At 36.6% G+C, this 24,357-nt stretch overlaps 1 pseudogene; it reads right to left on the bottom strand.

The window, feature by feature from the left end:
• The window catches only part of LOC100467136, a 61,552-nt pseudogene that overhangs the window by 16,430 nt on the left and 20,765 nt on the right, over window positions 1-24,357 (bottom strand).

The raw sequence follows: 24,357 nt of genomic DNA, 5'->3' as shown, positions 1-24,357 counted from the left end.
GGTGGTTTACTGATCAAACCCACCAGGGGATAGAAATGGTTTCCAACTGCTTGGGTTTAAAGTACTTGCTGAGATTAACTATTTCCACGCAGCGTCAGGACACTCTACTAAGAATGCATGGTATATAAAAAAATAATAATTTCTGAGAATGATTGCATAATGGAGATCTTGGAAGATAGATTAGTTTACTTTAACTGTGTTTTAATGATGGGACCAAGGTGGAGAGGCATTTTCATTTTCAGTGATGTTTGATGAATAGATCATTAGATGTGTTTTCAATTCTTTGGGTCAAAGCTAAATGACCAACACAGGATTGACATTCAGAACTCATCATCTGTCTAGGTTTGGAAATAGTGCAAAGAATACTTGGAGTAGTTGTATTCTATCTGCTTAGAGTTACAATATTCTATCATTGTGGTCACGGTCCGTGACTAAATGTGCCATATGATTGTTTGTTTTTTCTTAAAATGAACTAAACATTTTGCTTGGAAATTGTAAGGAATTTTTGTAATACAATCTAACTGGGACATTTTAAAGAATTCAAAAATAAGAGATTGGAGTAAGTAGCTTAGAGTCACACTGACAACAAAAATTTTGATGAATTGTTTCCTAGTGATCAGTGCTAAATATGACAACCCCGTTTCTGTTTGTGATTCAACAGATCCTAAGACTATATAAGTGATTACTAAAAGGTGATTGTGAGCCAACTTTGTAAACACCGTTTTAAATGGTTTTTCTCATGGCTAATACTAGAGCACGTGTAGTTGTACTTGCAGGAAAAGACAAAGATGTATTTGTTAGTATGCACAAATACTTTTTAAAATTAGAATAAAGTTATTAAATTGATACTATTTAAAAATATTTCAGTATTGCTTTTAGGAAATTAGTTTTTTGATGAATGCTTGTCTTTAAACATCCCTTTCACTGTGGATAGTTTGATAACTTGGTAAAAGAAGGGAATTATAGCATATTGTATGTACTCAACCACCTGTCAGATTTATTTACAAAATATTTGTTTTTCTCCCTAAGAAGGACTTCAGTTCATGATTATTGAACAAATATTGAAGAATTATCTAATAAATATGGACTTCTAGGGTCTTATTAGATTATTATCTGAATTGACCTCATGATTGAGTCCAAATTGAGTTGCTGATTTTTTCAACCCATAGTTCAGTTTTCTTTTCCCGCAAAGATAGTCTGAGCCCTTTATATTTGTTTTTTTTTTAATGATTTTTTAAATTATATTATGTTAGTCACCATACAGTACATCCCCGGATTCCGATGTAAAGTTCGATGCTTCATTAGTTGCGTATAACACCCAGTGCACCATGCAATACGTGCCCTCCTTACTATCCATCACCGGACTATCCCAACCCCCTACTCCCCTCCCCTCTGAGGCCCTCAGTTTGTTTCTCATAGTCCATAGTCTCTCATGTTTCATTCCCCCTTCTGATTACCCCCCTTTTCTTTATCCCTTTCTTCCCCTACCGATCCTCCTAGTTCTTATGTTCCATAGATGAGAGAAATCATATGATAATTGTCTTTCTCTGCTTGACTTATTTCACTTAGCATTATCTCCTCCAGTGCCGTCCATGTTGCAGCAAATGTTGAGAATTCGTTCTTTCTGATAGCTGAGTAATATTCCATTGTATATATGGACCACAGCTTCTTAATCCAGTCATCTGTTGAAGGGCATCTCGGCTCCTTCCACGATTTAGCTATTGTGGACAATGCTGCTATGAACATTGGGGTGCATATGGCCCTTCTCTTCACTACGTCTGTATATTTGGGGTAAACACCCAGTAGCGCAATGGCTGGATCATAGGGTAGGTCAGTTTTTAACTTCTTAAGGGACCTCCACACTGTTTTCCAGAGTTGAGCCCTTTATATTTGTATCTTAACATTTTCACTGCATTTTTAAAAATAGAGAATTCCCCATTTTATTTCACTAAACAAAATAAAATTCATAATTAAAGTTAAAGCCAAATGTGGCATGGCTAAAAAAAAAGTGCTTATTTTCCAAAAATGAAACAAATGAGCGAAAGACCCCAACAGTTTGGTAACTATCTACAGTAGTGAGACATTGTGACAAATATCTGTTCCTCAAGATATGCTCCCAGGCCCCCCAACCCAATCTTCAGTGACTGTGTGAACCTGTGGAGGCCAGTAGAAGTGGGAATGAGGATATTTTATTTGAAGAGCAAATTAAGTAGGTCTAAACAGTGAAGCAGTGCTCTGAGGAATTGGTGAAGGTTTTTGCATGAAGAAGCAGCAAGGAAAAAATATGAAATGCATAAAAACTCTGCACAGCAGTTTTAGAGCTTTGATAAAATATAAAATGTCTTTAACCCCTTTGCTGTTCTTGCAAACGCCTGCAATTCAAGAATTTTATTATTCTGGGGCTAACGTAGTTTAAACCTCAATAACTGAATGTTTCCTTTGGGATACCTTCAGGCAAACTATATATTGATTTTCTCAGAATGCACTGTATTTTTCATTAGTACCAAGGTTTGGTGGATATCTAGTCATTTGTTCACCAAATTCCTCTGAAAATTAAAATGGACTATTCCATTTTGGCTGTGGAGTCTTCGGAGCATGGGCATTAATTCTTTTCTGTTGGACACTACCAGGATACGCTGTTTTGACATTCATCTTGTCCAGGGCATATGATACCAAATCACCTTTTAACTTGGTCTACCATTTTTCTCTAAATACCGTTCCCTACTTGCCTCTTGGGTTTGATGGCTCATTTAACATTGCCAAGATCAAAGTATTTTTCTGATTTATTTATTTTTAAACTATAAAGTTGCAGATTTGCCTACATAATGCAAGTAAAATAAGATCCTGTCTGATCATCCTTTTATTTGAATTATCTAGGAAATTTAGTTTTTTTTTTTTTTTTTTTTTTTTTTTAAAGATTTTACTTATTTATTTGACAGAGACAGAGACAGCCAGCGAGAGAGGGAACACAAGCAGGGGGAGTGGGAGAGGAAGAAGCAGGCTCATAGTGTAGGAGCCCGATGTGGGGCTCGATCCCATAACGCCGGGATCACGCCCTGAGCCGAAGGCAGACGCTTAACCGCTGTGCCACCCAGGCGCCCCAGGAAATTTAGTTTTTTAAAAGGCAAATCATCTCGAATTGGCTCAATATTCATTGTTTCTTCTGTTGCTAGAAACTTGGTCTATGAGGTAGGTAATGCGATTTCACAGTTGGAAGTAGAGTTACTGAAGTAATTTTGGTGTACCTTCAGTCTTATCCATCATGAACCACTTCTGTTTTCCTGAGTGAGGGGATCCCCAGCCTTTCTTAAAGCCTACACTGCTCACCAAGCCAGATGTATATATTTGAGGTCATGTATTAAAGAAAGCTTACTACTTATTTTGTCTTATACTTCTTGGTACCCAGCACAGTTTTGACTCAACTAGCCACCCCCAAGTATATGTAGTTTGAATAGTTTATACCTTTTTTTGGTATACATTTAAATCATGTAGTTGGCCAGTGAGTAAGAAAACTAAGCCTCCGAATTCATGTATCAGCATGGATCAGTGGTTATTATTTAGTTTTCATGATAACCTTCTGAAGTAGTTGCATATTAATATGCCAGTTTTACAGATGAGGAAACTGATAAGATTGTTTGCCCTGTTCTAATTGTAAGTTCATAATGATTCTAGAAGAACTGAGGTGTATTCTTTGGAAATGTTGAGCGTCAACCATGACAGGAATAATTCAAGGAACCTGGGAAAGGCTCAACGTAGACATATACTCGCTCTTTCATATTTACTATAATGCATCCTCAATTTTGAATTTCTGATTTCAAAATTTTGGAATTTTGAATGCCTTCTATGCATAGATCACTATTCTAGGCATGGAAGATTCAAGGGTGAAAAGGAAAGGCCCTTGTTTTTATAGAATTTACATCCAATCAGGGAGAAGGTGAGAGAGTCAATACAAAAAGAAACAAATAAATGAACAAGGTAATTTCAGGTAATGGATAATGCTTTGAAGATAGTGAGACAGGGTGATATACAAAGAGGGACTAGGGGAAGCAGAGTTGGGCTGGGACCGATGAGAGCTACTTTTAATTGGTTGATCCTTTACTGAGGAAGTGAAATTTGTCTTTAGCCTTTAATGATATAAAGAGGCTAGCCATATGGACATCTGGAAGCAGGGAAAACAAGTGAAATGACCCCACTGTGGTAATGAGCTTGGTGTGTGCGGGCAACAGGAAGAAGGCAAGTGTGGCCAGAGAATAGGGTGCAAGGTAACAGCATCATTAGTATGAGATGTGGTCCTTTATCCATGCTCAATCAAATTCATAATTTGGCTGTAATGATGTGATTTAAGGATTCAGAATTTAAAACTTTTGGGTCAAGATCAGTGTTCACCTATAATATAAGATTTTGGATCAAATATCCTTTTAAAAGAATTCATGCAAGAAGGAGATACAAAATTCAACTTAAAGTTATAGGAAAAAATCCATTTAATGAAGTCTTGAGCACTTCCGTGTATCAGACTCTGAGCTAGGTGGAGGTAGGTGTATAAGTAAGACATAATCCTGACGTTAAGGAAGTTCCTGAGAGGTAAAATGCAGGTTAAAGCGATTACCTATCAGTCAGGTATATGAAAAATGAACCAAATTCAGAAGTTATCCTTGTGTCTGAAACTGCACTTAAGTATCGTCTCAATTGCAATTAGCCTTTCTTGTCCCGTGTCCATTGTGTTTGAAATCAAGTTTAAATTTAAGCAAAGTAAATTATACATTGTGGATGCTTATTAACTAGTCATTTATTAGTTTTATTAACAACACCTGAGAGATTAAATATGTTTGATTTGTATCAACAATTACTACATCTGTGCTGTAATCATAACAGAATAAGGTAATAATGTAGAATTTTTAATCCATGTCTTAAAACGATTTCCACATAATCTTGTCAGTTGCAATGGCATATATTTTGTTTTATAAATCCGACTGTAGTTATTCTAAATTTTCTTCTGAATTTCTAAAACTAATTAATTTTAGGACAAATATGGGTTGACACATTACTAGAGCCCCTTAATTTTTTCTTTTTTATTTAAAGAACAGAAGTAATAAATTCCCATTAAAAAGAAAAAATATTACAGAAATTTATAAAAAGTCAAAATCCGGATAAATTGCCCCTTTTCCCCTCCAATTCCAAACCGCAGAGGGTCACCATAAATAGTTTGGTGTATGTCTTGAAGCTTCTTTCCTACTTCTACCCCCTCCTTCTCCACACACAGTCTTTGCTTAATTTCCTGTTTATGTGAATAAATCATACTCTACATGTGCTGTGACTCATTTAGCAGCCTATTACCAATATATTTTCAAGTTAATACACATAGATTTATACCATTCTCTTAGGATGGTATAGATTTCCATAGAATCGATACCTCATAATGTATTATTACTTTTTGCTTTTTAAGACTGTTTATATTATAAAACAATCAGCATTCAGACAAGAATAGAGAATAAAGTAATAAAAATAGTAAACATCTGTGTCCATAGCACACAGCTCCATCATATATTTAGCAAAATGTCTCTTGATGGGAATATATGTTATTGCTAGATCTTCAGTGTTAGAAACAGTGTTGCAACGAATAGCATATATGCACACTTAACATTTATGTGGGTATACAAACTAGTTATGAAAAGTCAGTGCCTAGAAGTGGAATGGTTGGAACAAAGGGTATACGCATTTGAAAATTTGAGAGACTCAGCAAAATTATCCTACAAAATGGTTGTGCTTACATTACCATTAACCATCAACAATGGATGCCCTGTGAGGTCCCATTCTTTTTTTTTTTTAATTTTTTTTTTAATTTTTAAAATTTTTGTGACAGAGAGACAGCCAGTGAGAGAGGGAACACAGCAGAGGAGTGGGAGAGGAAGAAGCAGGCTTCCCAGCGGAGCAGCCCGATGTGGGACTCGATCTCGGAACGCCGGGGTCACGCCCTGAGCAGAAGGCAGACGCCTAACGACTGCGCTACCCAGGCGCCCCAGAGGTCCCATTCTTGAACATGATATACTTACATAATAAGGAATGAAAAACAATAGGAATTTAATATAAAAGGACAGTTTTTAGAAAAATTATATTCAGCTTCTAAAATTATATTATTAAACTCAGAACTACTTAACTGTTTTACTTTTATTAACTTTATTATCAGTTAGTGCCTCAGGTTGATGTCTGCTTGCTCCTAAGTTCAGATTTTTTTTTTACAGAGGTAGAAATATTTCTGCAGTGAGCAAATAAAATTGATTCCAAAGGTTTGCTGCCTATAGTTTGCATTTGCATACTCTGTTAGCACCTACTGTTGTATCTCCACTCTGTGAAGTATTTTTATGTGGTATTACTACCCAGTATAATAGATATCAAACAGGATCTTTCTTGAACTATTATAATTGGAATAATTCCAGTATAGCCTTTTAACCTCTAGGAACTGAGTGAAAAAATCTTTCCCTTGGTCATAATTCTTTTTTTCAGAAATTCTAGCTTCTATTTCATTTCCCTGATCACTAGAAATGTTGAATTTAATCAAACATACAAATATGTATTTCAAACTCAGCAAATTAGAATCAAATTTCAACTAATTTTTTAAAAATTTCAACTGATATTAAAATAAATTTGTTTACTGAGGAATGCTCTAAAAAATGAGTACGTATCACTCTTGTGTCATGTTAAGAAACTACATAAAACAAAAAAAACCTATGAATTTTAAAATTAAGCAGTTTTAAAATTAAGAGGGCCCTATTTATAGAGTATTTAAGAGTCAACTGTTTAATTGTTTTCAAGGAAGATAGAAAGGATAAAGATTTATTAAATGAATTTATTAAATCAACAAGACATTTATTGAGCTCTGCATATATGGTACTATGTTAGGTATTGTTGAATTCAATAATAAATGAGACCTATCCCCACTATTCAAGGATCTTACACTTCATTCAAAAGATAGACTTTGGTCTCTCTTCTAGGTCAATAATAGTTTCACATTTTTCTGCAATTTTATAACTAAGATAAAAAGTTATAAAGTTGATTGGATCAGTGCTTAGATGAAGACAAACTACTTATGGTTCCTGTCTTATACTTTCTTTCCAGTGGAAGCCTTCTGTTGAGGTGATTAGAATCAGGAGGCTTTTTCTTTCAGGGTAGCATGAGGTCCAGACTAATACAAATTGTTCACTAATTAATTCTTTTATGGACTTAAGTACTTCTGATTATGAGGAGAGTGTGTTCAGTGCTACGAAAAAGCATGGGCATGGAGATTATGCATATTCTAGGGAATCATCAGAAGATTGAGTGGATATCTGTGAAATTTGGGGCTTATGATTTAGTCTTTTGTTGTTAAAACAGGTGTAGGTATCCTCACCTACTTACAGAAACTGTGAGGACGGGTTTAAAAATAAAAGCAAAGAATATGTCTCCAAAATTAATGCCCTTTAAACTTGAGTCCTTCAACTGCTTCATTGTAAGTAGACTCAGCGATACCACAGAGAATAAGCTTTTATGAATTAAACATTTTATGTCCTAGTAGCATATAGAAACAATAAGATGAAATAAGGTCCAAGAATAACTAGAACTTTCTCTAGAAACAGTTTGCCTTAATAGGTATGTCCCTTGAGTGCTCTGCTCATTAATAATGCACATACAGACATACCACTCCAATCATACTTTTTTCTCAACCTGACGCTAAATTAAACCATTAAACCATTAGAATTAAACCATTAAAGGAATAAATATTTGTTTAATCACAATGAAAGAATGGATGAATTCAAGTCAAATCAGTGGTTAATTTCAAGGTACTGAAACTAGAACTAAATATTTTAAGGTGTATGTGTCAGAACTTGGTAAAAATTACATTTTCTTTATTAATACGATTTATTTTCGTGGTGAACTTGAAGTAAAATGTCCTCTGTTATCTCTGTGAACTTAAATTAACCTCAAATTAACCTGTATTATTATTTTAAATTATTTTTTCAGTGCTCACAAAATTACAGAAGGTGTTTGGCTCTTTATTTCTTCCAGGATGCTGAATTACATCCTGATTGACTGAGATAGTTCTATGTCTGATAAAAATAAGCATTTTTTCTCCCTTGGTAGGTTATCACAACTCACTAAAAGCTGTGGTTCTCCAGTGTTTTACATTAAAATCACCTGGGGAGCTTGTTAAGAATTCAGATTGCCAGGCCTCTTACCCTAAGATTCTGATTTAGTAGGTCAGGGGTGAAGTTCAGAAGCTTTTTCTCAACCACCCCTTTCCAGTCTAATGCAAGAGGTTGATCCAAGCCTTGCATTTTAACATAACTGCCAGAGGCCAAAATCTAAAATAGATTTAGTGAATTATTTGCAGTAAAACATAAATATTTTCATTACTTTTCACTACTCCTAATTTCATGTACGAATTCTCCCATCAACCTGTTTGCCCTCAAATTCACAATTAAGGGGTAAATCTGGTCTCTTTCCTTTCTCATGGAAAATACTACTATTTTCATTTTATAATCCTCTAGTAAAGTTTGTGCAGACACACTGGTATTTATGAATAGAGCTGAGGCTTTGCAGATTATGTTTTGTTTCCAAATGTTTTCTCTCAATTTTTATACCTTTGTAAGAAACTGATGAGGAATTAATAACTGTATTAATAACCCTGCTTTATAAAGAGCTGATTTGCGAAATGATTGGGATTTTTAAATGGCATGATATTGTTACTCTTATAGGGTCTTTGTAATTTGGTGGACATACCATCTTGACTCTTCCCTCTGAGTGTCTTTGTTTGAAGAATTGTAGTTGTCTATTTTCTTTTTAGTCCAAGGATGATTTTGAAAATTAAACGTTTATTGTTCACAGCACAAATGCTAATTGAGTGTCCACCACCTAAGAAACACCATTCTAAGCCCTAGGGATACCACTGTGAGTAAAATAGAACTGGCCTGTCCTTAGGAAACTTTCAGACTAATTTATGGCCTGAAATAATTGGTCGCTTTATGAGGTTACTTCGATTATCAAAGTGAACTTGAAGTTGAAAGAAACATAGTGACACATGGTTGCTGAAGATTTTTAGAGCTGGAAGGGCCTTAAAAGATGATGCATTTTAGTCATCCTATTTTATTTTATTTTATTTTATTTTATTTTATTTTATTTTATTTTATTTTATTTTATTTTAGATTTATTTATTTATTTATTTGACAGAGACAGAGACAGCCAGCGAGAGAGGGAACACAAGCAGGGGAGTGGGAGAGGAAGAAGCAGGCTCAGTGCGAAAGAGCCTGATGTGGGGCTCGATCCCACAACGCTGGGATCACGCCCTGAGCCGAAGGCAGACGCCCAACCGCTGTGCCACCCAGGCACCCCCATCCTATTTTAAAGATGACATAACTGAGATTAAGGAAGGTCAAGACTTTTCCCAAAGTCATGGAGTTTGATAGTGGCACAGACAGACCTTGAATTTAGCTCTGATTAAAAAGTTAGGATTTGCGGTGCCTGGGTGGCTCAGATGGTTAAGTGTCTGCCTTCGGCTCAGGTCATGATCTCCAGGTCCTGGGATCAAGTCCTGCATCGGGTTCCTAGCTCAGCGAGGAGTCTGTTTCTCTTTCTCCCTCTGCCTCTCCCCCCGCTTGTGCTCTGTCTGTCTGTCTGTCTCTCAAACGAATAAATGAAATCTTTTTAAAAAATGTAAGGATTTTAGGGATAGACCTTAGAAATCATCTCTTGAACTCATTTTAAAATTAAGGGTACTGACCCAGGTCCCAAAACCACATGGGTGCTTTGTGACACAGGATCTATAGCTGAGCATTCTTTATGCCAAACAGTGTTCTTGACTTTATACCCTGGGGTTGACTCTGAATCAGGATTTTTCCACTCACACCATATTACCTGTCTTACAGATAGAATGTTTGGCTGAGATTATTAATCACTTCTTTTTTTTTTTAAGATTTTATTTATTTGAGAGAAAGCATGAGAGAGAGAGAAAACCTGTGTGTGCACACATGCACAAGAGCAGTGGGGGAGGGTAGACGGAGAGGGAGAAACAGATTCCCCTGCTAAGCAGGGAGTCCGATGCAGGACTCGATCAGGACCCCAGGATCATGACCTGAAGAGAAGGCAGGTGCTTAACTGACTGAGCCTCCCAGGTGCCCTATTAATCACTTCTTAAAAAATAAACTTTAAATTTTAGAGTAAATATGGATTTATAGAAAAATTGTGAAAATAGTACAGAGATTTCCCATATACCCCACACAATTCCCTCTATTATTAACATCTTACATTAGTATGGTGCATTTGCCAAAGTTAATGAGCTAATACCGATATCTTATTATTAATTAAAGTCCATATTTTATTCAGATTTTCTTAGTTTTTACCTTAAATCATTTTTCGGTCTCAGGACCCCATCCAGGATACCACATTAAATTTAGTCATCATGTTTCCTTAAGCTCCCCCTGGCTGTGACAGTTTTTCATACTTTCCTTGTTTTTGAGGACCTTAACACCTCTGAGAAGTACTAGTCAGGTATTTTGTAGAATATTCCTCAGTTGGAATTGGTCTGATTTTTTTTTTTTTAAAGATTTTATTTATTTATTTGACAGAAATAGAGACAGCCAGTGAGAGAGGGAACACAAGCAGGGGGAGTGGGAGAGGAAGAAGCAGGCTCGTAGCAGAGGAGCCTGATGTGGGGCTCGATCCCACAACGCCGGGATCACGCCCTGAGCCGAAGGCAGATGCTTAACCGCTGTGCCACCCAGGCGCCCCATGTCTGATGTTTTTCTTGAGATTAGACTGTAGTTATGAGCATTGGGAAGGAGGGCCACAAAGTAAAGTACCCTTTTCATCACATCGTATCAAAATTATGTACTATCAAACATGACTTATCCCTGTTTTTTTTTTTTTATTCGACAGAGATAGAGACAGCCAGCAAGAGAGGGAACACAAGCAGGGGGAGTGGGAGAGGAAGAAGCAGGCTCCTAGGGGAGGAGCCTGATGTGGGGCTCGATCCCATAACGCCAGGATCACGCCCTGAGCCGAAGGCAGACGCTTAACTGCTGTGCCACCCAGGCGCCCCATGACTTATCCCTGTTGACATTGATGTTAACTTTGACAACCTGGCTTGGGTTAAAAGTAACCATAGGGTTAATTTGCCCTCCGCCTTGCATAGTGTAGTACTTGCAAGAAAGTCACTGTGCACCCCACATTTAAGGAGTGGGGAATTATGTTCCACCTCTTTGACGGCAGAGTAGCTAATAAATTATTTGGAATTTTTCTGCATGGAAAATTTGTGTATTATCCCCCATTTATTTATTCAATAATTTATATCTGCATGGAGTTATAATTCAATAGTACTTTATTTTATTGCTCAAATTGTTCCAGCTTTGGCCATTGGGAGATTTTTCATTTGACTCCTATGTTCCTTTGACATATCCCCATCAGTGTGTGTGTGTGTGTGTGTATAATATTTTCTTACTTTCTGGTACCGCAAGATGCTTCAGGCTCATCTTATTTATTTCCTACTCGAGTTCTAGAATCAGCCATTTCTCCAAGGAACTTTGGTTCCTTTTATTGGACACTAAGTTCTGGGCACTAGGTGTGCTTGATGTTTCTGGGATGTCTTTGCTTCTAGAACCTCTCAGCTGAAAAAGCAAGAAAATATATGTGTATATGTTAACCCTTGTATATAAGCATTTCTATATATATCCATTTGTATATATATTAAACAGGAATTTACACTGATGTCTTTAATGTTAATCCATTAGCACATGGATCATTCTAGTCTTTTCTCTCCTTATTTGTATGTAATCTCCCCCTCCAAAAGTGAGAAACCTGGCTTCTACCATTTACCATCCATTTGTTTAATTTTCTAATTCCAGTATACATGTATAGTAGTTTCAACAACTTTATCAACTAGAGCACAGTACTTTTGTACAGTTATAGACTCCACTCATTTCCAGGGTACTTAGGTCAGCAGCTCTTTCTCCCATTCTTTTCAGTGAGGTTGTTTCATACATTTGCAATCTGATTAGATAATTTTGTCACAGTCTACATTCCTTCTAGATGATTTTTTTAAATCATTTTTTAAAATTTGCCTATATTAAGGTGCACTCTTTGTGCTTCAAAGTTCTGTGGGTTTTGACAAGTGCATACCATGTATTTACCATTTTGATATCATATGAATAGTATTGCCATCCTAAAAAAAAAAATCTCTTGTTCTTCACTTAATCAACTCTCTTCCCTGGCCCCAAACCCCTGGTGACCACTGATTTATTTATCATCTCTGTAGTTTTGCTTTTTTCATAATGTCATATAAATGAAATCACACAGTATATAGCCTTTTCAGACTGGATTTTTTCACTTAGCAACATACATTTAAGATTCATTTGTCTTTGCATGGCATTACTTTTCATCAAATAAGGTACTAGAATATATTTATCTCACTATTTGTGATTTTAATTTTTTGGAATCATATACTAGCTGAACTGATAGAAGCAAGAAAAGAACACTATGCTGGTAGAGGATGTGATTCACTCTTGAGGTTGGTAAGGAAAAGCTTAATGGAGGAGGAGAAATTTAGGTTATGCCTTTTATTTATTTATTTTTGAAAATTTTTTTTTATTTTTTTTATTTTTATTTTTATTATTATTTTTTAAAGATTTTATTTATTTATTGGACAGAGATAGAGACAGCCAGCGAGAGAGGGAACACAAGCAGGGGGAGTGGGAGAGGAAGAAGCAGGCTCATAGCAGAAGAGCCTGATGTGGGGCTCGATCCCATAACGCCGGGATCACGCCCTGAGCCGAAGGCAGACTCTTAACCGCTGTGCCACCCAGGCGCCCCTGAAATTTTTTTTTTAAAGATTTTATTTATTTATTTGACACAGAGAGAGACAGCCAGCGAGAGAGGGAACACAAGCAGGGGAAGTGGGAGAGGAAGAAGCAGGCTCCCAGTGGAGCAGGGAGCCCGATACGGGGCTCCATCCCAGGACCCTGAGATCACGCCCTGGGCCAAAGGCAGATGCTTAACAACTGAGCCACCCAGGCGCCCCAAGTCCTTTTATTTCAGTAGCTTTCATTGTAAAGACAATGTTAAACATACACATACATGCACAGTCTCACCACCTTCACACAAAAGGTAAATTCATTTTGTGTATAGATTTTCAGTATAGATGCATAAATTTTTGAAGCATTGTCAGTAAGATCTTGTATTTTTTTTACTTAGTAATATTACTGCAATATTTTCATGTTCTCATGTTCTTTTTACAGTTATAATATTGCTAATTTTTTTGAAGATTTTATTTATTTATTTGAAAGAGAGAGAGCTAGAGAGAGCACGAATAGTGGGGAGGGCAGAGGGAGAGGGAGAAGCAGACTCCTTGCTGAGCAGGGAGCCCAATGTGGGGCTCGATCCCAGGACCCCAAGACCATGACCCAAGCTGAAGGCAGATGCTTAAACAGACTAAGCCACCCAAGTGCCCCAATATTGCTAATGTTTTATATTTATTTTTTATGTTTCTAAATTATGTCAAATTTTATTTTTCCTTTATACCTCAACAAAGCTGGAAAAATGATTATACATGTCAATTGTGGGTAATTAAGTAAATACAGAAAAGTATAAAAAATGTAGTTCTGTTAACTGCAAAGGCAACATTTCAGTGTATTTTCAGTCTTTAAATGGGGCTTAAAATTTTGTACATTTTAATTTTCTATAACATTACAGTATTCTTTTTTATTTAAAACTGTTCTTATTTTTGTTTAAGTTTTGTGTTTTTTTTGTTTTTTTTTTGTTTTTTTTAGCCAGAGAGAGAGAGCACAGGCAGGGGGAGCAGCAGGCAGAGGGAGAGGGAGAAGCAGGTTCCCTGCTGAGCAGGAAGCCTGAGGCAGGGCTTGATCCCAGCACTCTGGGATCATGGCCTGGGCTGTGGGCAGCAGTTTAACCGACTGAGCCACCCAGGTGCCCTAAAACTGTTTTTAAAATTGTTCTTGGGGGCATCTGGGTGGCTCAGTCAGTTAAGTATCTGGCTTCAGCTTAGGTCATGACCCCACAGTCCTGGGATTGAGCCCCACATTGGGCTTCCTGCTTAGGGCTCCTCTGCCATTCCCCCTGGCACGTGCTCTCTCTCACTCATTCTCTCTCTCAAATAAATTAATAAATAAAATCTTAAAAAAAAACAACAACCCAGTTCTTGGCTTTTGGTAAGTGTTTCGTAAGTATTAGCTATTGTTACATGATAAATGTCAGTGGGTATGTCTGGATTTTTCATGTGGATAACCTCAGGTCTAATTCATCCATGAGCTACTTTTTTTTTTTTTAAGATTTTATTTATTTATTTGACAGAGAGAGAGACAGCCAGTGAGAGAGGGAACATGAGCAGGGGGAGTGGGAGAGGAAGAAGCAGGCTCCCCTCGGAGAAGCCTGATGTGGGGCTCGATCCCATAACGCCGGGATCACGCCCTGAGCCGAAGGCAGACGCCCAACTGCTGTGCCACCCAGGCGCCCCCATGAGCTACTTTTTAACCCCAAGTTTAACCTTCCTAGTTTACTGAAAATATGAGAAATATATAATGTCATTATTGTAGCATTAAGCATGTTTTTAGGTTGATTAAAAAATTAGTTTTAAGTGATACTCTCAGAGGCATGGAGTTGGAAGCTAGAAAATGTTTTCAGAAACCAGTCAAGAGAGTGTGGATTGGGGCGCCTGGGTGGCACAGCGGTTAAGCGTCTGCCTTCGGCTCAGGGCGTGATCCCGGCGTTATGGGATCGAGCCCCACATCAGGCTCCTCTGCTGGGAGCCTGCTTCTTCCTCTCCCGCTCCCCCTGCTTGTGTTCCCTGTCTCGCTGACTGTCTCTGTCTCTGTCAAATAAATAAATAAAATCTTTAAAAAAAAAAAAAAAAGAGAGTGTGGATTGTGTGTGTGAATCACCTGTCATGTCACCAAGCCCAACATTCTCAAAGTCTGTAAATTTTCAGCAGCCTCAAATGAATACTTCACATTGTGACTTCATTAATGATTTGAAAAGTTTAGAATTCATTAAATAGGAGATACAGCCTTTCAAATATAAATATGAAATTGTATTACAAAGAAATTTTGCATTATCCAAAACTCACAATTTTCCATTTTCTTTCTGACATGCTTATTCTATCGATATAACACAAATTCTTGAGCAGCCAATGTCCCTTAGTATCATAAATTGAAGAAGCCAGTTAGGATAGGACCTTAGCCATCAGAGAGCGAATAAGAGAGTTATTAGACAGGTGAAAATATTTAAAAAATGCTTTCCAAGGCATCCGCAATAAGACTCAAAATACCAGGGTAAAGAGTAGCAAAATTAATCACCTCATTACTATCAACAAAACACCATTTTGTGTCAACAGAGAATGGCTATACGTTAAATAAAACTTGTAAATTATGATAAAAATAAAATGTGTAACTTTGCAAACAAGCATCAAACAAAGCACAGATGACAAATGTGATAACCCCTGATGGAATGAACAAAACTGTAGTATTTAGATTTGTGCCTTTTGGAATATTAGAGCAGGATATAGTCCCAGAGGTCAATCAGTTCAATCCTGTTTGTTTTTCATTTGAAGAGAAGAAAATTGGGCCAGAGACATTGGCTGATGTTCAAGATCACTCAGCTAGTGGTAAAGCCTAGACTAGAAGGCTAATCAGTATGTATCTAGTATAAGCTCAGTGATTGAGACTGTGAACTATAAAACATGCAAATGTTGATGCTACCTTTCCTGTCCTCAGGGAGATTGAAAATCAAGTTTGATCTTTTTTTTAAAAAATATTTTCTTTCTTTATTTATTTGAGGGAGAGAGAGTGAGTGAGTATGAGAGCGCACATGCACGTGTTCAAGCACACAAAGCAGGGGAGGAGGGGCAGAGGGAGAGGGAGAAGCAGACTCCCTGCTGAGCAGGGAGCCTGGTGGGGTGCAGGGCTCAATCCAGGACCCTGAGATCATGACCTGAACTGAAGGCAGACACTTAACCGACTGAGCCACTCAGGCGCCCCTGGCATATACTTTTAAAAGAACACTGTAGATGAATTTTTTGTGACTATCCTCTATTCTTTCCTGGGGCAGAGATGGCAGACCAGATATGAGGCTGTTGCAATAAGGTAAGATGTGATCCTGGCTTGAAGCAAACTGGTAGCAACTCAAGTGGTGAAAAGTGGTCAGAGATCTGGATAAGAGATCCAGGTAACTAGAGCTGACCCATTTGCTAAAGGATTAGTTGGGAGAACTGAGAAGACTACAGGAGCCCAGGGCAACTCTAAGATTCTTCCTTTGAACAATTATAAGGTTGGAGTTGCAATTTTTGAGGTATGGGCGTTCTGGGAGGAGCAATTTGGGGAGGTGGAAGATAAGAAATTTGGCTGTGAGCATGATTAATGGTTTTTGCTAGTATCGTGACTTGAGATCTGTTGTTCGTGGCTCTGTGAAAAGTCACTAGTGTTAGGGACTTGAAATACATTAACTTCCCATCAGTTTTGGCTAAAACATCTATTAGAAGATTTTGTTTTATAGTTTTTTGTTTATTTATTTATTGATGATTTAATCAACTTTATTAAACAATCATGAATTAGGCAGCATCCTATCTAGCAAGTAGAAAGGAGCTCCAGAAGATTTTATTTTTTGATGTAGAAAATGTAACAAAGGATCTGGTAAACATTTGTTTACAATATTTAGAATTTACATTTAATTTGAGAGATTTATACTTTGCGCAAATCTATGTCATCTTTTTTACCCAAAATGGCAAGAAAAAATTTAAAATGTACAACTGTTAATAGTAAGATAGGATTATAGAATCGGTTAAATGTTAATGGGTTTAGTGACATTCATTTTTATTGTATGATTTAAAGCAAATCCCAGATAGCCTATCTTTTCACTCATAAATTCTTCTGTAAAAATGTTTATGTCTGAAAAATGTTTTATCTACTTATCTAGCTATAGCTTCCAATTCCAGTATACATATACTATCACGTTCAAGGCCTTATCTGTCTATGGGTAGGTGAAAGAGATCCTTAAGTCATCTCTTAAGAGTTTCTCTAAACAAAGTGACAGTTATAAAGTTAAATAAAAATTCTTCAGTGAGATTGCACTACATATATTAATATAAAACATTTCCTTTTCCTCATTCCATCTTGTGTGAAGTGTTTGATTTTTCTAGGAATGTTTGTGTAAACATCTATTATGTGCCCCTTTGAGAAAGTATAGCTTACTGCACATCTGTTTGAAATACATCTCAGCCTATGTTGAAAATGGCTGAACTGAGGAGTTTCCTGGGAGCTTAAAAACATTTTAATATTCCATTTAAGAGAGTAAGAAATTTTAAATGATCAAAGAGAAGTTTCTAGATCAGTGATATTTTGAAAATATGTAAGTGGAAATAGATTTTTAGCCATTATATGGCTTTGGGACATTAAGAAATTACCTAAGAAAAATTTTGCATAATAGATCAATATATATTTATCTTTCAACTGCCCCTAAATTCAATTGCACATATTATCACACTTATAAGCCTATAGTAGAAATTTATTTTAGCCGAGAATATCCCAAAAGATACTGAAAGGAAGGCATAGATTTCAGCTATTCTCAGATACTTCAAACTGATCTTTGTGGTACTTCAAGGGTTTATTTTGGAAAGGACATCATAGGCATGCAGGTGTGGAAGTGCCCATAAGGGTTCATCTAGTTCATCATGTCATCCTAAGGATTATTAAAATTTCCAGATGCAAAACTAGTTATAATGGGTCGGTTTTCCAACCTGTGAACTCTGGAGAACTCTTCTAAAGGCAGAATCTCCTTTTCAAAGATATTAAAAATAAGGTTTCTCCTCATTTCACTTTTGCAGAGTCCCCAACCCTTAAAAGAGTTTAGAACTTAAACTTCAAATAATCTTCTCTTTGACAAGGTCTTTTGGTGTTCTTCAAATAATAGTCCTTTGTTTAAAGAAAATCAGACTTAAACTTATGTATTAAGTGATTAAAGTAAAGCTCATTATTATGTTTTCCATGTTACTTCACCTCTGATCTTTCAACTTTGACCTCTACTTTTGATCCATTTCCAAAGTATTAAAATATAACCACTATAAAGAACTGTCCTTTATAATAGCACAATCACCAACATGGCCCTTGGCTATTTCTGATTATTCAGGCCTTGTTCTTCAGTTTTGAGACTACCTAGTATTTTTTTGTTCATTTCATATCCATGGTTACCCAACTTTATTTTTCAAGGACTTTTTCAACATCTGTCTTATTACTTCAAACAGTAAAGTCATTAAAATATTCAAAATTCTGTTTTTTGCATCTGTGCTTATAAAAGTAAATAAACAAAAAATTTAAAAAACTATGTTAAGGTAGAGGATAATAGGTGATTATTTTTAGACTATTCTTGAATATTGTTGCTATGTCAGCAGTAACATATGTATACATATGTATATAACCAATACAAATATACATATACATATGTAAATTACTACAATGGATTAAAAAATTACATTAAAATCTCTGAGTTAATGATATTGTAAAAGCTTACTTTATTGGTCATTTTTGGGATCTAAATCATTACTGTGAAAACTGATCAATAAATGTAAAGAATTGAGAAAGAAACATTCTGTTTTTAAATCTTGGATATTTAAAAATACTATCATTTTCCACCAAATATTAAGAAACTTCCTTTTCCTTCATGAGTAGCATTCCAGATTCATTTTATATCTGTCACAATTGTAATGGCACCTATGCTGGGGTTCCAGGATTTTACAAGATCAATTTGGAACATTTAGGGACTTATTAAGTAATATTCTTTTCAGTGATGTACTTCAATTAAAAATTCGTGGTGTTATTTTTATTTTTTATTTTATTTTTATTAAAAATTTTAAAAATTAAATATAGTTGACATGCAATGTTACATTAGTTTCAGGTATACAGCAGGTGATTGGACAAGTCTATACATCACGCTGTGCTCATCACAAGTGTAGCTACCATCTTTCCAGACACATTGCTATTAAAATATCATTGACTATATTCCTTATGCTGTGCCTTTTATTCCTATGACTTTTTCATTCCATAATTGAAAGAGTCGTGCTACTTTTAAATGAAACAATGAAATGATTTTCTTTGAAGGCTATGCATTAGTGGATTAAAAGGGGAGACTCAAATGTGGGAGAGTGAAGATTTCACTGGTGTTTTCTGCCAACCCCTCTGAACTCCCTAAAGGTCTTCTTAGGGAGAAGCTTCTATAAGCTTCGTGTTGTGTTAAAAAATCTCAAGAGCTCTTTGGCTTCTTGTGGGACAGTGCATTTTAGCTTTCATTTGTAACAACTTTAAGATACTAAACCAGTGGCTTTGGCCCTCACAGTTCCGTGGTTCCAGGTAATTGCTCTGTACTTTCTACTTTTGTAGCTGTGCAATGTTGATACTTTCTTCCTCAAGATCAAATCCACTTTATGATGAATCTTGATCTAGAACGTTTCTCTGCCCTAATCCATTCAACTGCCTTCTTATTGTTAATTCCTTCTTACTGTTCTCCTTGCTGGTTTTGAATCTAATCTCAACATGAATTCTATGGCAAACCTCTTCCAAGGTGCATCCCTTCTTCTAGAAGGAAAGACAAAGTCCTCCCTTACCTTTCTCTTATTCTTGACTGTAAACCCATTTACTCACATTAACCAAGCATATTCACTTAAAATAGTCAGTTCTGCAAACTTCCAGATGCAGCTAAAATATTCCTGTCTTCGCGAAGTCTTCCTCAGACTCTTCAGATGGAGTCTCTTATATAGTGGTGGAACTTGGTTTGTAACTTGGTAGCATTTACTGTGTTCTCTAGTAACTTATTCACTTAGTGATGTAGCTCTTACTAAATGGTAGGTTTTCAGCAGCAGAAGCCATGACTTATGTATCTTTTTTTCTACCACAGTTCCTAACCCTTGGCAAATATTCAATAAACATTTGTTGAAAGAATAAAAGAATTAATGAATGGATAAATAAATGAGTGGTCTTTTGTACTTTTGTTGTCTCTGCCAATTTCTTGCTTGTGCTTATGGCATTTTTTGTTTGTTTTCATGTTCACTAACTTTTACATTTATTAAGTGGAAATATGGTCTTCAATCTAAATAAGTAGCCCTAACTCTTAATTTCCTCTTAAATCCAACTTGAATAATCCATGTATTGGTAAAGCACTCTGGGAATTTGATTTTGTATTTGTCTATGTGGGAAAATCCCAATTGAATTTCTACAAAAAGGAAGAAATTAGGCTTGGTCAAGAGAATGATCAAGTCATTTGATTTGTCTTAGAGCTTGTCATCAACATAAGCATTTTATTTCTAATTTACTTGCAGTAGCTTTTCTTCCTTCTTAGTAGACACGGTAATCAACAGGAAAGCAGCAATCCTATAAGTAAGTTAAATTTGAAAATTTGTTTTCCATCGACATGGTAGTAGGGAAGTCTGGAGCCAAATGGTGGTATTTGTGTCTTGGCAGCCTAATTACTCTGTCCCTCCCTCACTGCTATCGTGGCCATACTTACCTAACCCTCCTCTTTCCCATGCTCTGCTTAAGAGGGTTTTGGCCTAGTAGATAGTGTGAGTTAGGAGGTCTCCTCAGTTACGTGAGTCACAGTTTCCTCATCTTTAAAGAGGGATAATAGATCTAGATGTTTATGAAACTCAAAATGCAGACACCAATTTTTGTGAATTCTAACAAATTATATATGTAAATTATAGGATCATTTTAAATTTATTAGATCACCTGTAGCATAATTTAGTACTTCTATTTGTGTCTCTGTGTCACTTACGATGACAAATAATGCAATAATCTAGTCTTGTTATAATCGGGATGACTTAGAACATGCTCTTGGGGAATTTTAGCATAGCCATCTGAAGAGGATATTTCTATATCTTTTGTCTACCCATGAAGATTCATGGTCACAGGTACGGGTTGGAGGGCAGGTGAATGAGACTGACTTGGGGGGCAGGGAAGGACTGGCAGTATGGTCATTAGGAGATTAAACAAGGAGCAGCAGAATATAAGTCCACCCAGAGATGGCACTATGACCAAAGGACCAAGACAGTAGATAGTTTCTGTTTTAAGAAATTAATGTATACAGATCAAAAAGAAAATTTATGTTGTAAACTGAGCCATTTGAAAGTGTAAACTATCAGATTAGGAAAACATCCCAAATTAACAGAAGGGTGCTTCTACCTACACCTGTTTTTGTTAACAAGTATTTCAAACCAGGACATTTGAAGAAAGACGTGACTGTAGGTTAACCCTCAGCACTATTCATGGAAAGTCAAGGGTGAAATCTAACATATTAAGTGGTTTGCCTATTAGGGCATATATACTTCTGTCTTTACTTTTAGGGAAGAAACTATATGATTGAGAACAATATACAGAGGACCATTGTGCTCATGTGGGGACACACATACACACATACAAAGTACTTGTTAAAGGTTACGAAAATGAATGAAATTCTATGGTAATCAAGTTTGTCTTTTTTGGCCTTCCAGGTGATCTTAATTACTTATGTACTAGAAAGTTTATAGTATTTCTAATGTTAATATTAAAGGATATATTGAAGAAATAGCTAATTTGGGGGAGATTTCAGAATATCACGGAAAAAAGATTAATTAAACCTCAGTATACTAGACAGTTCCAAAGAAGTGAAAAATAGATGATATGAGTGGTCCAAAAGAGAATCCAAAAGTCCAAAAAGAGAATCAGGGAACCCTGATCCTCAGTCTTTGCTATTTTGTCAAGAAACAGTTTCTTTATCTATAGAAATGTCTCCCCAGCTAGTCTGTGAGTGCTGTGAGCATTGTCTTCCAATACATTTATTATACCTTTATCCTCCTCAAAAATGGGTACTATGTAAGAGTATGGTGTGGAAATAGTAAAAGGAAGTGGAAAAGTAGGAAAAATCACAGAAATAAATTTCCTGCATCCTAGGTGACATCTGGGTAAATTTGTTTATTTCACTGTTTTCATTCTTTAATTTTATTGCATTGTAGCTCATTGTCTTGTTAAATCATTTTGCTCTGGACTCTAACTCTCAAATGATGGTTAGTAGTTATCCATCAGTTTATTATTCACTTTTATCTTGAGCATTTTGCTTAATGTGTAATAAGTGCTCCATAAATGGATTTTAAATAATGAATAAATAATAATATTTTATATCTTTGAAGCAGTTTCATGCACATTGTGTCAGTTTTTCTTACCTCATTCTCCATGTATGATTATCATCCCACCTAAAATGATAAAAGTAATTTTGTGTTTTTTGGGGGGTATGCTGGTTCGAGATGAGAACTCAGTCTAGAATCAGTTCAAGTTAAACCCAGTGTGATTGTGGTTTAGTCTTCCAGCAGGCAGCCCCATCTGTTGGTAGTTATCTTGGCCTCCCTCTCTGTGATCTCACCCTTACCCTCCCCACCACCTCTGTGATCTCACCTCCTAGTACAGTCCCTCTTGCACTTCACTCCAGCTCCACCTTCTCCTTGCGATTCCTAAAACACTCCAGGTATGCTCTGCATTAGGGCTTTCTCACTAGCTGCTTCTATCTGGAGCATTCTTCCCATAGGTTTCTACTTGTTTAACTCTCTCATCTCTCATCCTCTCAACAGAGCACTCTGATAGACATTACTGCCATTCATCAATATCCAACTCCCATCTGCCACCAGGCAGATCACACTTCCTTTCTCTCTTGAAGTTAGATAGGAGCATTTGATTTGTTCTGGCCAAAGGAATGTGAGCAGAGGTGACATATGTCACTTCCAAATGGATATTTTTAAAAGCCTGTGTGTATTCTCCTGTGTACATTCTCTTGTGTACAGTGCTCCCTTCCCTGTGTCCTTGCAACTGTCAGCCTTTCAGATGATGGGGTCTCTGTTAGCCTTGATCCCTGAGTGAGGATGGCATGGGCAGAATGCGCACCAACCTATAATGGATATTTTGCAGGAGCCAGAAATAAACCTTTGTTGTTTTAAGCTACTGAGATTTGGGGGTTGTTTGTTACTACAACATAACCTAGGTAATCATGAATAATATACTTACCTATTACTATTCAGTACTGAAGCCTATTCTCCACCCCCTCCCCAGGGCAGTCATTTTCTTTTATTCTACTTTACCTTTCAGAGCACTTATCACCTTCTAAATAGATATTAGATACCTTATTGACTATGTTTATTTTTTATTTTCTCTGTCCTCTCAACATCCCCTCCTCCCCCTAGAATGTAAGCTCCATGGGGTTAGGGCTCTTGGTCTGTTTTATTCAATTATATGAGATAAGCCATTCAATAAATATTTATTCAATGAATGAATATTAAGCACCACCATGTACTGTTCTGGATGTTGGAGATGTAGAGATAAAACACCTTCCCTTACTTGCCCTAGTCTCATGACTGACACAGATAACATGTCATTATATCAGCAATGCATCGAGAAGAGCAAAGGTATAGCCACAGCACTGTTGGGAGGCAATAGTAGCCACTTTACCCTGCCTAGAGATGTATGTTAGGGAGGCCTCCAGACAGGTGATGTTGAGCTGGTATTTGAAGCCAATTAAGGGAGACCCAGACAGATAAGGGAACAGGGAATTCTAGGCAGGGAACAGGATATAATAAGGAAGACCATGAGAAATAGCATGGTTTATTTCAAGAGCTGCAGAGGAGTTTGGTATTGCAGAAGTTCCATTTATGGAGGATAGAAAGGTGATAAGGGACCCATGATGGTTAATTTTATGTGTCAACTTGACTGGGCTAAGGGATGCCTAGATTGTCGGTAAACCTTATTTCTGGGTGTGTCTCTGAAGGTGTTTCCAGACGAGATTAATATTTGAACTGGTGAACTGAATAAAGTAGATGACCCTCTCCAATTTGAGTGGGCATCATCCAAGAGAGCCTAAAGAGAAAAAAAGGTGAAGGAAGGATAAATAAGGTGTCTCTGTTGGAGCTGAAATATTGATCTCCTGTCTTTGGCTTTTGGACTCAGCTGAGAATTACTCCATTGACCCCCCCGATTCTTAGGCTTTTGGACTTGGATTGAATTATACTACCAGCTTTCCTTGTTCCCCAGGCTGTAGGCAGCAGATCATGGGACATCTTGGCCTCTATAAACACAGAAACTATTTCCTATAATAAATATTTTAATCTCTCTCTCTCTCTCTCTTTTTCTATTCTACTGGTTCTTTTTCTCTGGATGACCCTGCGTAATACAGATTTTGGACCAGGAGTGGTGTAGTTGAGATATCCCTTCTAAGGTGAAGGATAAGTTGTTACATCTGGCTCCTCCTACAACCAAGAAATACAATACCTAGTGGGCCTCTAGATTTTAGAGGCAACACATTCCTCGTTTGGGTGTGTTA

Source organism: Ailuropoda melanoleuca, chromosome 3 (assembly GCF_002007445.2).
Source record: "Ailuropoda melanoleuca isolate Jingjing chromosome 3, ASM200744v2, whole genome shotgun sequence".
Classification (NCBI taxonomy): domain Eukaryota; kingdom Metazoa; phylum Chordata; class Mammalia; order Carnivora; family Ursidae; genus Ailuropoda; species Ailuropoda melanoleuca.
This window is presented reverse-complemented; position numbering and strand designations above follow the sequence as displayed.